This window comes from Macadamia integrifolia, unplaced genomic scaffold (genome assembly GCF_013358625.1).
Source record: "Macadamia integrifolia cultivar HAES 741 unplaced genomic scaffold, SCU_Mint_v3 scaffold2200, whole genome shotgun sequence".
NCBI lineage: Eukaryota > Viridiplantae > Streptophyta > Magnoliopsida > Proteales > Proteaceae > Macadamia > Macadamia integrifolia.
Window position 1 is genome coordinate 34,893 of NW_024868567.1, and position 11,224 is coordinate 46,116.

The window sequence follows — 11,224 nt, forward strand, 5'->3', positions numbered from 1 at the left end:
ATGATGCTTTTTAGGTATAATATTCAAGTTACTTTTAAAACCTAGGGGATTTGGATGTAAAATAAAATGATATTTAATGGCAAAATATGGATTGATGGAGTTAGTGATACAACCATATGGGGTAATGATAATAGAAGATTCTTTTCTAGGGTTGAAAATTTCACTTCGCTTCATTTTAATTTCACTCACAACCATCCAAACAAAGCATTTGAGAGTGATGAAAATGAAAAAATGGAAAGAGGAAAATAGACTTATATCCCTAAAACCTACAATAAATAATTAACTATGGCTATTTTGAGCTTACTTTTTTTATACTCGATGCCGTGCACATTTCCATTGCATGACCTATATCCAGTCTATTGATTCTTGAAGCTTGTGATTCGGAAGCCATGTGCAGGCTCATCAATAAATTTCTTTGTAACAAAGTTTCTGGATGAGACATGAGGGTCACGTCAAGATACAAGGGTGCAAAATGACCCTTGTATTCCTCCTAGGACGCGGGGTGGCTGCTATGTCCCCCACGAGAAAACACTTGCCAAAGATTTAAGGGATGGTATTGAGATTGGTATCGGTCTTTGCTAATATAGATCCAATACCGATCTGAATCAAATTAGATTGGTGCGTATTGATCAATTTTCCTTACTTTTTATAAAAAGTACTAATTTATTACTATTTTATCCCCGAATCGATCTGGATAATGGATCCAAATTGGTCTAAGATCGGGGATCAATCTCAGCGAATACCAGGTCGATACTTGAAACCATGACAATGCCCAATTTCTTTTTCCAAAAAAAAATCATGTACCTTTCTATAGTGATTAAAAAAATAATAATAAATAAATAAATAAATAAATGCATAGATGCACACGGCCCAAGCACAAACATGTTTTCCAGTACATTGCGTTGCACGATTTACATGGAAAGTGATAGATCTTCTCTCTCGTCTTCTTCTTCTTCCTTTTCCCAACCTGGCCTTTTCTCCAATTATTATTACTAAATTATCTCAAGAACAAGAATCACACAAAGTACATTAATTCTCTTTCCTTCTCTGACGAAGAAGATTAGAAACCCTACTTTTTACTCGGTTAACTCCATCCTCCTAACAACTGCTCTCCTGCAATTCAAAGATGTGAACAGAAAAATGTTCATAAATTGTGTTGATATTTAAAGTACTCTTATCAATACTAAGAAAACATCATATCTTAATCAATGTTTTGAAGTATAGGAATACTGTGACAAGCTTACCATTTTTGTCTATAAGCCTTCTTAGTAAATATGAGGAGGAGGTGAAGTGTAATGCTAAACATGTGGTGGTGGTGGCGGCGATTTGAACTTGTAGACTGGAGTGGGAGGCTTGTAAGGCGCCTTAGGAGGTGATGGTGGTGGGTACTTGTGCAATGGTGGAGGTTTGTGGTGCTCCTTTGTTGGTGGAGGAGGAGACTTGTATTTGTAGACTGGAGTGGGAGGAGGTGGGGGAGACTTGGACTTGTAGGGCGCTTTAGGAGGTGATGGTGGTGGGTATTTGTGCACTGGTGGAAGCTCGTGGTGGTCATGGGGTGGTTTGTGGTGCTCCTTTGGCGGTGGAGACTTGTGCTTGTAGGGCACCTTAGGCGGTGATGGTAGTGGGTGCTTGTGGTGGTCATGGGGTGGTTTGTGGTGTTCCTTTGGTGGTGGAGGAGAATTGTGGTGTTCAGTGGGTGGTTTGTAGTGTTCCTTAGGTGGTGACCAAGGAGATTTATGATGCTCATGAGTGGGTGATTTGTGGTGGTGTTTGTGGTGCTCGTTATGCTCAGTGGGTGGTTTGTGGTGCTCCTTTGGTGGTTCTGGAGGAGAATGAGGAGATTTGTGGTGTTCAGTGGGTGGTTTGTGGTGTCAGTGGGTGGTTTATGGTGCTCCTTAGGTGGCAGTGGAGGAGACTTGTAGACTGGGGATGGTGGAGGATATTTGTGGCCTGATGGGGGTGGTGGAGATTTGTAAAGCTCCTTTGGTGGTGGTGGTGGTGGTGTTAGTGGAGACTTGAAGTGGGAAGGAGGCGAGGAAGGAGGGGGAGATTTCTTGGGGGGTGAAGGAGAGTAGTTGTTGCGTGCAGTGGTCTCTAGTGGTAAGCTAAGAGACACAGCCAACACTACAAGAGTGGTAATGAGGGCTGAGGCCATTGAGGCTCCCTTGCCTCCTTGTCTACTCATCTTACACTTCCAAAGTGGTGATGCTTTGGATATGTTCTCAAGGAACCTCTCCTTAACCCTTTATATAGCTTAGTAGTTTACCTCTGTTCAAACACATCAACTCAGCTTGTGAAAAAGACACATTCGTAATGAAGAATCGACTGTCTTTTCTCATAGAAAGTACTGTTTTAGCTAAGGGAGCCGCGGTATTCAAAAAGATGATAAATTTGACTTGGGCCCTTCTATTATGTGTCACCACTTGCTAGATACAACCTGCAACCTAAGCAAGGAATAATGTAATGTGATATCCGACCCTTTGTGATGTAATAATTCAAGGTCAAAAGTCATGGGGAGAAAGAGAGGGAGGAGTGTGGATTAGGTTCTCATACAAGATTCTCGCTCGAGGACCTGATCTCCTCCTCATGACTCTTCATCCTAATAACATGATTCTTCATCCTCAAATGTATTAATTATGTTGTTAACACTTGATAATAGAGGTTTCAAAGGTTGCCCCCCACTAATAGATCCAACTTAAATCGGTCGGTTGAAGTTCATGGTCGATCAGATTAATTACTAAATGTTTTGGGCTCAAGCACCGATCAATTAATAATTGAACAATTCCAATATAATGTGGTGGTGAAATGGTTATCCACGGGATCAATCGATAACTAACTTATAGTCAATGATAGCCACTTAATTTTAGGACCATGTTGCTATCTAAATTAGCCTCTTTAAATCCCAATTCTAACCCAATTATCTTAGTTATCTTGACTTTGATTATAAATCAAAAATCAACTGATTGAATAAAAACGTGTCCATATCCTAATTTACGAGACTCAGCTGCTCAAACTAGACAGATTGACATCCCTAACTTTTTTTTTTTTTATACAACACCTTACTCTCAAGATGATAGAATTTTTGACTAATCAACTTAACCCTAAATCCCAGGACCTGCCTTGGTCATCATGATCGATGTGCGGAAGAATTCAAATAAGGGTAATTTATAGCGCCACCCCTTGAAGAATGCCAATATTAGAGGGACACCCCCTCTCTTTCACCAAATTGGACTCGGACCCCTTGCTGTCAGTCTCCGTTAAGTAAAGATTTGAAAGGACATTTTTACCCTTTTAATGAAAACAAATAATAAATCATATTTTACCTGTTATTTCTCACTGAGTGTCTGCAACAGTAGCTACCATCGGCGTCCGCAACAACAGCCACCATCGGCGGTTCTAACTTCTTCTCCGGTGGAACCTCTCTCTCTCTCTCTCTCTCTCTCTTTGAACCTCAAGGCCAACTATCCCTACGATCGAATCTGGGCGACCTCGGCGACGGCTTTCCTATATGATGTCCCAATATATTTCATAACATATTACAGTTTTGTTTGGTCGCTTTCTAAACTCAAAATATTCTGATATATTTACATTCGGATCAGTGCTAGATTTTGTTTTCAATACGCCTGTGAAAAACAGTGATATGGAAAACGGCGGCAATGAAGGCAAGATCTCTCTCTCTCTCTCTCTCTCTCTCTTTGAACCTCAAGGCCGACTATCCCTACGATTGAATCTGGGCGACCTCGGCGACGGCTTTGGTCATGGCGGCCAGTAGTTGTGGGTTCTTTAAATGAGGAATAGGGTTTTAGAGGGAGATTTTCATAGGTTAAAGAGAGTTTTTCAGAGAAAGGAGATCGGGAGTTAAGAGAGTTTCAGAGGGGGAGTTCGTTGAGTCAGTACTTACAACCATATGAGGCATGAAGCCATTGTGGATCGATGCGATTTCACCGCCGATAAGTCCATTGAAGAGCCCGTCCAGGTCTCCATTGCCGGTGTTTGGATCGATGAGGCCGGATCTGTTGGCGGCGGATATGGAGCAGAGGAGGCGGCGGCGGTGGAGAAGGAGGACGTGAGGGAGAAGGTTTGGCACCTTCACCGGAAGGGGTTGCAGCCCGCCGATCAACTACTCCGACTTTCTTCTCCAGCTCAGTGACTCACGCGGCGGATATGGAGCAGAGGCGGCGGTGGTGGAAGGGATCTTCAATCGATTTTGGGAATACAACCATTAAGGGCAATTTTGGTATTTCTCTATTTTTAAGGGCAAAATGGTATTTAAGAAAAATTTGAATTGCTGATGTTAGTATTTTTAATATATTTTGTAACGATGACTAACGGCAAGTGGTCCGAGTCCAATTTGGTGAAAGAGAGGGGTGTCCCTCTAATATTGGCATTCTTCAGGGGGTAGCACTGTAAATTACCCTTCAAATAAATATGTCACATCTAGGTTGGGTATTAACAGTCTCGATAATGTTTTTTTCTTCCAAACAATGATAATGTTCTACAAAAATCTAGCCACATGAACGTGCCGCTGGATGCATCACGTGATAAGAGACTTTCTTTACTACAAGACAATATCCACCAAACACGGAAATTATTGACCATAATTCTACTTGAAATCCATATCAGTTGATTACTACCACTTCCTAGTGCATGGTTTTAACAATGGCTGATGGGGATGAACTTGGGAAAGTTGCTGGTTCTGCCGTTCTACCCTCTTACCCCACTTTCCTGGGAAAAAAATATAATATATAGTAGTAGTTGTAGTATCGTAATAAATAGGGCATCTTCCCTCTTCTCTCTCCCTTCCCCACCCACCCCCCCCAAAAAAAAATAGAGGTGTCAATTAATCAGTTTAAATCAGTTTCAGTTTAGTTTTACTGGTTTCGATCAATATGAGAATGAGTGAAATCAAAACACGATCCAATTAGGGTGCATCGATTTTAGTATGAGAGTGAAACCAAAATTAATATGATCCAACAAGGATGCATCAATTTTGATTTCTTTTATTCGTTTGGTCTCAATTTACCTTGTAAATATGTTCAAAATTAAAATATGAAAATGTGTTTTTTTTTTTTTTTTTTTTTTTTTTCAAATTCAGGCTGGTATTGGTTTCTTATCAGGCAATATTAGTCTTGGTTTGGTTTCTAAAGTTTTTTTTTTGATTTCTCTTATCAATTTGGTTCCAGTTTACCTTTTAAATATGTTCAAAAATAAGAAAAAAAATATATTTTTTAATGAATTTCAGACTCGTGTTGGTTTCTCTTATCGAGTTATATCAGTTTTAATTCAATTTCTAAAGTTCGGCTCAATATGTCATCAGTTTTTTTTATGACAATTTTTTATTTCAATCTTATAAAATTTCAATCCAAAACATGATCCAATAAACTCATATTAATTTTGATTCGTATTGAACTAGGTTTTGACATCCCTAATAATAAGTGTGACCTAATCTGGCCCCTCATGACTCCCTTGTCTTTCCCCTAGTGGAACTTTAGGTGACCTCACTATAGTTATCAGCCTGTGGGTTAAAAATCATGGTTTTGCATCGATTTGGTAAAATTAATATCAAACATTATATCATTGCAGGCTTATATATGACTAATTTACTAATTAATTTTGGTTCTTTTAAGCTACTAGTTAATTATGCGGTTAAGTGAGCTTTTGAGAGTATTTTAATCATTATCATGAACTTTGTATACCAAATCAGATCAAGAAAAGCAAGAAAGGACTTTAAAAAAAAGGAAGAAAAATAATAATGGAAAGTCCTACTCCGGCCGACAGTGTTACAGAAATTGGGTCATACATGCATGTGGAAATAGGAGTTAGTAGTGGTAGTGGCTTACACCACTGCTATCATTCACTTACTATATATACCATCTCCAGAAGCTCCGTGCTCAGAAAAGCTCTGGAAATTTCAAGATTATGGTGAATTTTTTATTTTATTTTTATTTAATCCGTTCTTACCTTAATCATAGAGAAATGCTGCTTCGCACCCAATTGAGACCATGAGCACCTCTACAATTTTCTTAACCTCAAGCCTTAGAACTTGGACATGGTTCTGCTGCATGAGTCTAGAAATCATGTAGTTCGTTTTTTGGGTATGTAAAAGAACACACTAACTATTGAAAACATGAATTACACATGTATTTTGAATTACAACCTTCAAGAAATCATGTAGTTCTTTTTTGGATACATAAAAGAACACACTATCTACATGCATAGTCACTGTGCCAGCTAGCGCATAGATTAACGTGTGGCCACGTATCTTTAGCACATGGGGCGGGGAGGGGTAAAGTAGTCTTTTTACGTCTGCATATATCTAGACATAGACGCATGCAACCAGGTAGCTTTCTTTTTTGGAAAAAAGTGTTTGATACACCACAAGTTAGCACCCATTCTATCTCTCTCTCTCTCTCTCTCTCTCTCTCTCTCTCCTTGAAATGACTCCTCTACCCTTTTTGTTTGATGCCCCATTTGAAACCCCCTTTGGCGCCGCCCGCTGCTTTACCGCACATAGCTGGTGTGCCTATCCCTCTTTTTTTTTTCTAGTTATTATTAATATTATTATTATTATTTATTTATTTTGTTTTGTGTAACTATGATTGGCTACAATTTGAGATTGTGTGGATAGGCACACGATCTCAGGTTCGATTTCCTATTTGTGCATTTGCGATTTAAGTGGAGATTGTGACAATGGATTATTGCACTAGTCTCTTTGAAGATTAGTCAAAGTGCACGTATAGTAAGTTGGGCTGGACACCTTAATTAAAATAATAATAATAATAATAATAATAACAATAATAATAATAATAATAATAATAATAATAATAATAATAATAATAATAATAATAATAATAATAATAATAATAATAATAATAATAATAATAATAATAATGATTGGCTAGTGAGTCTCTATTAATATCAGAATTTTATCGTTTCTGTTATGCAGCCTTATAGTATGCTTGCTGATGATGACCGCCAAAATCCTTGACTGGCTGACATATGTGAGTTTGGGGCTACAGCTTGATTCACTGAATCATCGACTACCGTCTAGAGATAACCATTTGGGCTGTGTTCGGTAGCATCATCGTAATGAAATCATTTCATTTTAAGTACCCATGGCATTTGTTGGACAAGGCGGACAAGGCGGAAGCTTCAAAATAATCTCTGTTGGATATGTGCATTCATCAAACCCCAATTGAATGTGTTAATTTGTATTATTATTATTATATATGATGCGTGTTGGTATACGATGTCTTGTATTCCATCACAGTTTAATCAAGGGAGTATTTGTGCAGCGCTTCGACAGGCAGGATGGCAATCCCACTAACTAGTTAGCTGGTCGTGGGGGTTGCAAGAGGGGCAAGAGGCCCCATACATAGCAGGCTCGAATTTTTTATTTGAGGGCAGTTGTATACTTTTCGGATTAAGGTTTTTCGCTCTATATTTGTAGCGAGAATTTCTTTCTCTGTAATGCAAACAATACTGAGAGGTGTGAAGGATGAGCGTTGTAACCCTATTCTCCATTGATAGTGAAGCAGGATCTCATCTCACCGGATACGTAGGCAATCTTGCTGAACCTCGTAAATCTGTGTGCATTGTTTATTCTTGTTTTTCCATTATCTTCTACATCGTTTTAGGATTGCGTTTCTACAATGCGTTGTCTTAAGGTTATATCTTAAAGTGTTCACAATTAAAGACATTAAAATTAGATTTACAAGATAGAAGCACTTGGTGATTTTCAACTAAGAGGCACTTACAATAAAATTGGCATTCAATCAACGATACAAGTGTGGATGAATTTTCTTCAAGAAGGTATATTGATAAGGCTCGTTAATGGCCCAAATGAGTGGTTGAAGACTCGCTCTAATGGACATATTTTTCACCAAGTGGAAAGTTGGTTCTCAGTTGCATTACCGTAGTAGTATCTATTTTATAACGAACACTAGGATAGCCTAGCGATGGCAACTTCGGCTTGAAGAGCCGACAACCAGAGGAGGGGGTCATGAGATCGAATCCTATTGTATGGGTGCTCTTAGATAAGATCACTCAGTTACTAACCAGTGAGCCAATTGTGGATCAGACCACATTCTGAATGTGATTATGATAACACTTTCACAAATAGAATCCTAACATGTTTTAAGTTAAATATACGAAGGAAGTAATAAAAACAAAATGTGTCACTTGATACCATATGGGATTGTGGAAGTGATTAACAATTCACGCCAAATATGATATTTTGAACATTGGGGTGAGCTTACAAGGGCTAAAGATCGATATACCATTCAATTGTCACTTCCCCACATATTAGAGGGGCTAACCATTTGGGACCGAGGGGTCCAACCCAGGCTTGCGCATGGATTGAGCTTAGGACTACCTGAAGCCTAACACAGTCAACCAGGTTTTTGCCCGTTGGGCTTCCTTAAGCCCAAGTCGTGTTTAAGTGACCCACTAGGGAGGGACTGTTTGCCAAAACAAGAGCCTGTTTGGCTTTTAAATTACTCATATGATACTGTTTGGCTAGTGTGTTGTGGGTAAGTGCTTGTTTGGCCTTTAATTTACCGACAAGAGTCTACTATTGGTTATAAAAGTGCTAATAAGAGTCTGTTTAGGTTGCTAGTAAGGGGCCGTTATATATTGGTGGAGCTATTTCAAATAGAGAGATTGTAAGAGATTTACCTCCTGCTGTGGTGGGTGAAGGCGCACATCCTAGGTGGTTCTACTAATAATGCTAAGGAAAATTTGATTGAGAAGGGGAATCAATTTGCGATTCTAGATGAGATTATTTAAGAGAATGATATGAAAATGGGTATTATTGGTATTCATGTTGATGGAAGGATTAGCTTAGAGAAATTTAAAAATAGGATGACATATGTTAAAGGAGGCGTCTAGACATGATGAAAGATGGTTCGAATTCAAAGAGTTTCCTCACTGGAAGATACAATAAGAATCAAGAAAAATTTCTCAATTGGATTCAAATTCTCCACATGCGTATGTATGCCTTTTCACCAATCGTATCTAGTAGATTTAATGGAAGATCTTCCTTCAAATAAGGAGATTAAAAAAAAAAAAAGAAGAAGAAGAAGAAGAAGAAGTCACCTTCATAAAGGGACTGTTCTGACTTAGGGCTTGGAGGTTGGAGGGAAAGCGACATTATTTCGCCTTTTAACACTTCCTTGAGAGCTTTCATGCGATATGTTCCTTGAGACTAATTGCTTATTTGTCGCCTCTTTGGAAGAAATCCTGTAAGCTTTTTCTCATGAAGCTAGTGTGGATCTAGGCGAGGAATTTCCCTTCCTCCATGTTACTGAGGTGGTCGCCTTCATTTTCTGACTACCTCACCAAAATTAATGTGATTGTTCCTGAAGAAGTTGAACATCAACTTCTTTAGTGTTGTTACATAAAGGCAAAATTATCACATTAGATTCTCTTTGTACCACTTTTGATCAATAGACAAGAAAAAAAGTGATGTTTTATTTTCCATAGAATCGTTGCCAGACTAAAAAGTGCATGACAAATCCAAGAAAACTCATAACAATAAATGGGAAAAAATTGGCTACTACCCCTATTGTAACCAAGTAGCTGCACCCTTTGCTGGCAGCCAATGAAATGGAATAATTCACTTTCCCCTTTAGTTAAAAAATACCCTCATAGATTTTAGTATTTGTAAAAACACCATTTTAGATTCTATTTCATTGACTACCAGCAGGAGTTCCAGCTACTACAACCCTGGTAGTAGCCAACTTATATCCCAATAAATGAAAGGATTTAGTTAAATTTAAGTATAAAATTGGACAAATGGCCAATTTAGGCAAGGCATTATCCAGATATCCCGTGGTCAGAATTACCACATTGCCATCCACATAGCATAATTAAATACATTACTCTTATACAGAATCCCCGGGTCAGACGAGAACAATCTCATATGTCCCTAATCCATGCATTTGGAATCTATTTCCTCTCTCTATATTTAATGAATTCTAAATTCATGGATTACGGATATACAAGAACAATCTTGTATGTGAACCTGATCCGATCTCTCTTAAACATTCTATGCCTAAATTGTTTATAAAACCTTTTGCCTTCTGCCCCACCCTATTACCCCACGCCATTCCTCTTGAAATTGTTATGTTATCAGCATGAGAGAGAGAGAGAGAGAGAGAGAGAGAGAGAGAATTTTGACAACCTACTGGTAGCGGTACCAACCAAATGGCATTGGCAATTATTCTAATGAAGTAGATTCAATACTTATTCAAAATAATAATTTTTAAACGTACATGCTTTTATTGTGAAATAAAAAAAAAAAAAATCCATTTACACTAGGTGGGCAAGAAAATCATACATATCTAAATTGCAATGCAGAATGGAGATGAGCACAGACGTAGCAGCAGATCTTACATAGCTAAAAATTTCTTCAAATCTCCTCTCCTGCAAAGCCCAAAGGGTTGATACACAGTAAACCAACAGATTGAAGATTTCCAAGAAGATCTTCATCACTCTTATCTTACGAAAGTCGAAACCAAATTCTCCAAATAAAGTCCAGTCTTCTTCAAATTAGAAAACTTGTATCCAAGGAACCCAACACACAGCTTAAGATGAAAGCTCATGCTCATATAATTTAATATATAGTAGTTTCCAGGAAGCTTCCTTACGTTCAGAAGCACTTTCTATGTCTCCTTCTGTCTCTAAGACTGAGAAACGTACAAACTATCTGATGCATGATGAACACGTGTATTTTTGTTTTTTTTTTTCTTGTATGAATGTTAAAGACGTGTCATAGAATTATATCGGATTCTTAGAAGGTAGAGGGTGAGGGTGAAAGGAGAATCGGGGACGGAAATCCAGAACGGCAACGACGGGAGGAGGAGGAGGTGGTGGAGTCCAAGGGGGAGGGAGAGGGTGCAATGCCTCATTGTTTTTTATCTTTCAAGATTTATACAATTAGGTTGTGTTTAATATTCATTCAGTTTCAGAAATGGGTTTTGTGTTAGAAATAAAATTTTTAGTTTCTGTGCCAAAATATCATTTAAAAAAAAAATGATGTTTTTTTATGCACTCAAATAGGGAGATGAGAGAAAATAGAAAAGATAGAAAAAAATGTAGTGAAAAGATTTGGCTTTATGGATGAAGCCAGACGTCTAGCTTAGATAAGGAAGCCTATCTCTAGCTTAGAGATAATTTAGGAATTCAATCGTGCATCTTTCATTATCTCTTGTTAAATAAATAG

The 11,224-nt window shown here is 38.1% G+C and overlaps 1 long non-coding RNA gene across 1 annotated transcript; it reads right to left on the bottom strand.

The window, feature by feature from the left end:
- Nucleotides 1–8,892: 8,892 nt before the first annotated feature.
- Nucleotides 8,893–10,614, bottom strand: LOC122066049. The gene is made up of 2 exons (XR_006136212.1): nucleotides 10,396–10,614; nucleotides 8,893–9,359 (listed from the first exon to the last, which is right to left on the bottom strand). It is a non-coding gene; the product is annotated as an uncharacterized LOC122066049 (long non-coding RNA).
- Between the last annotated feature and the right edge of the window lie 610 nt (nucleotides 10,615–11,224).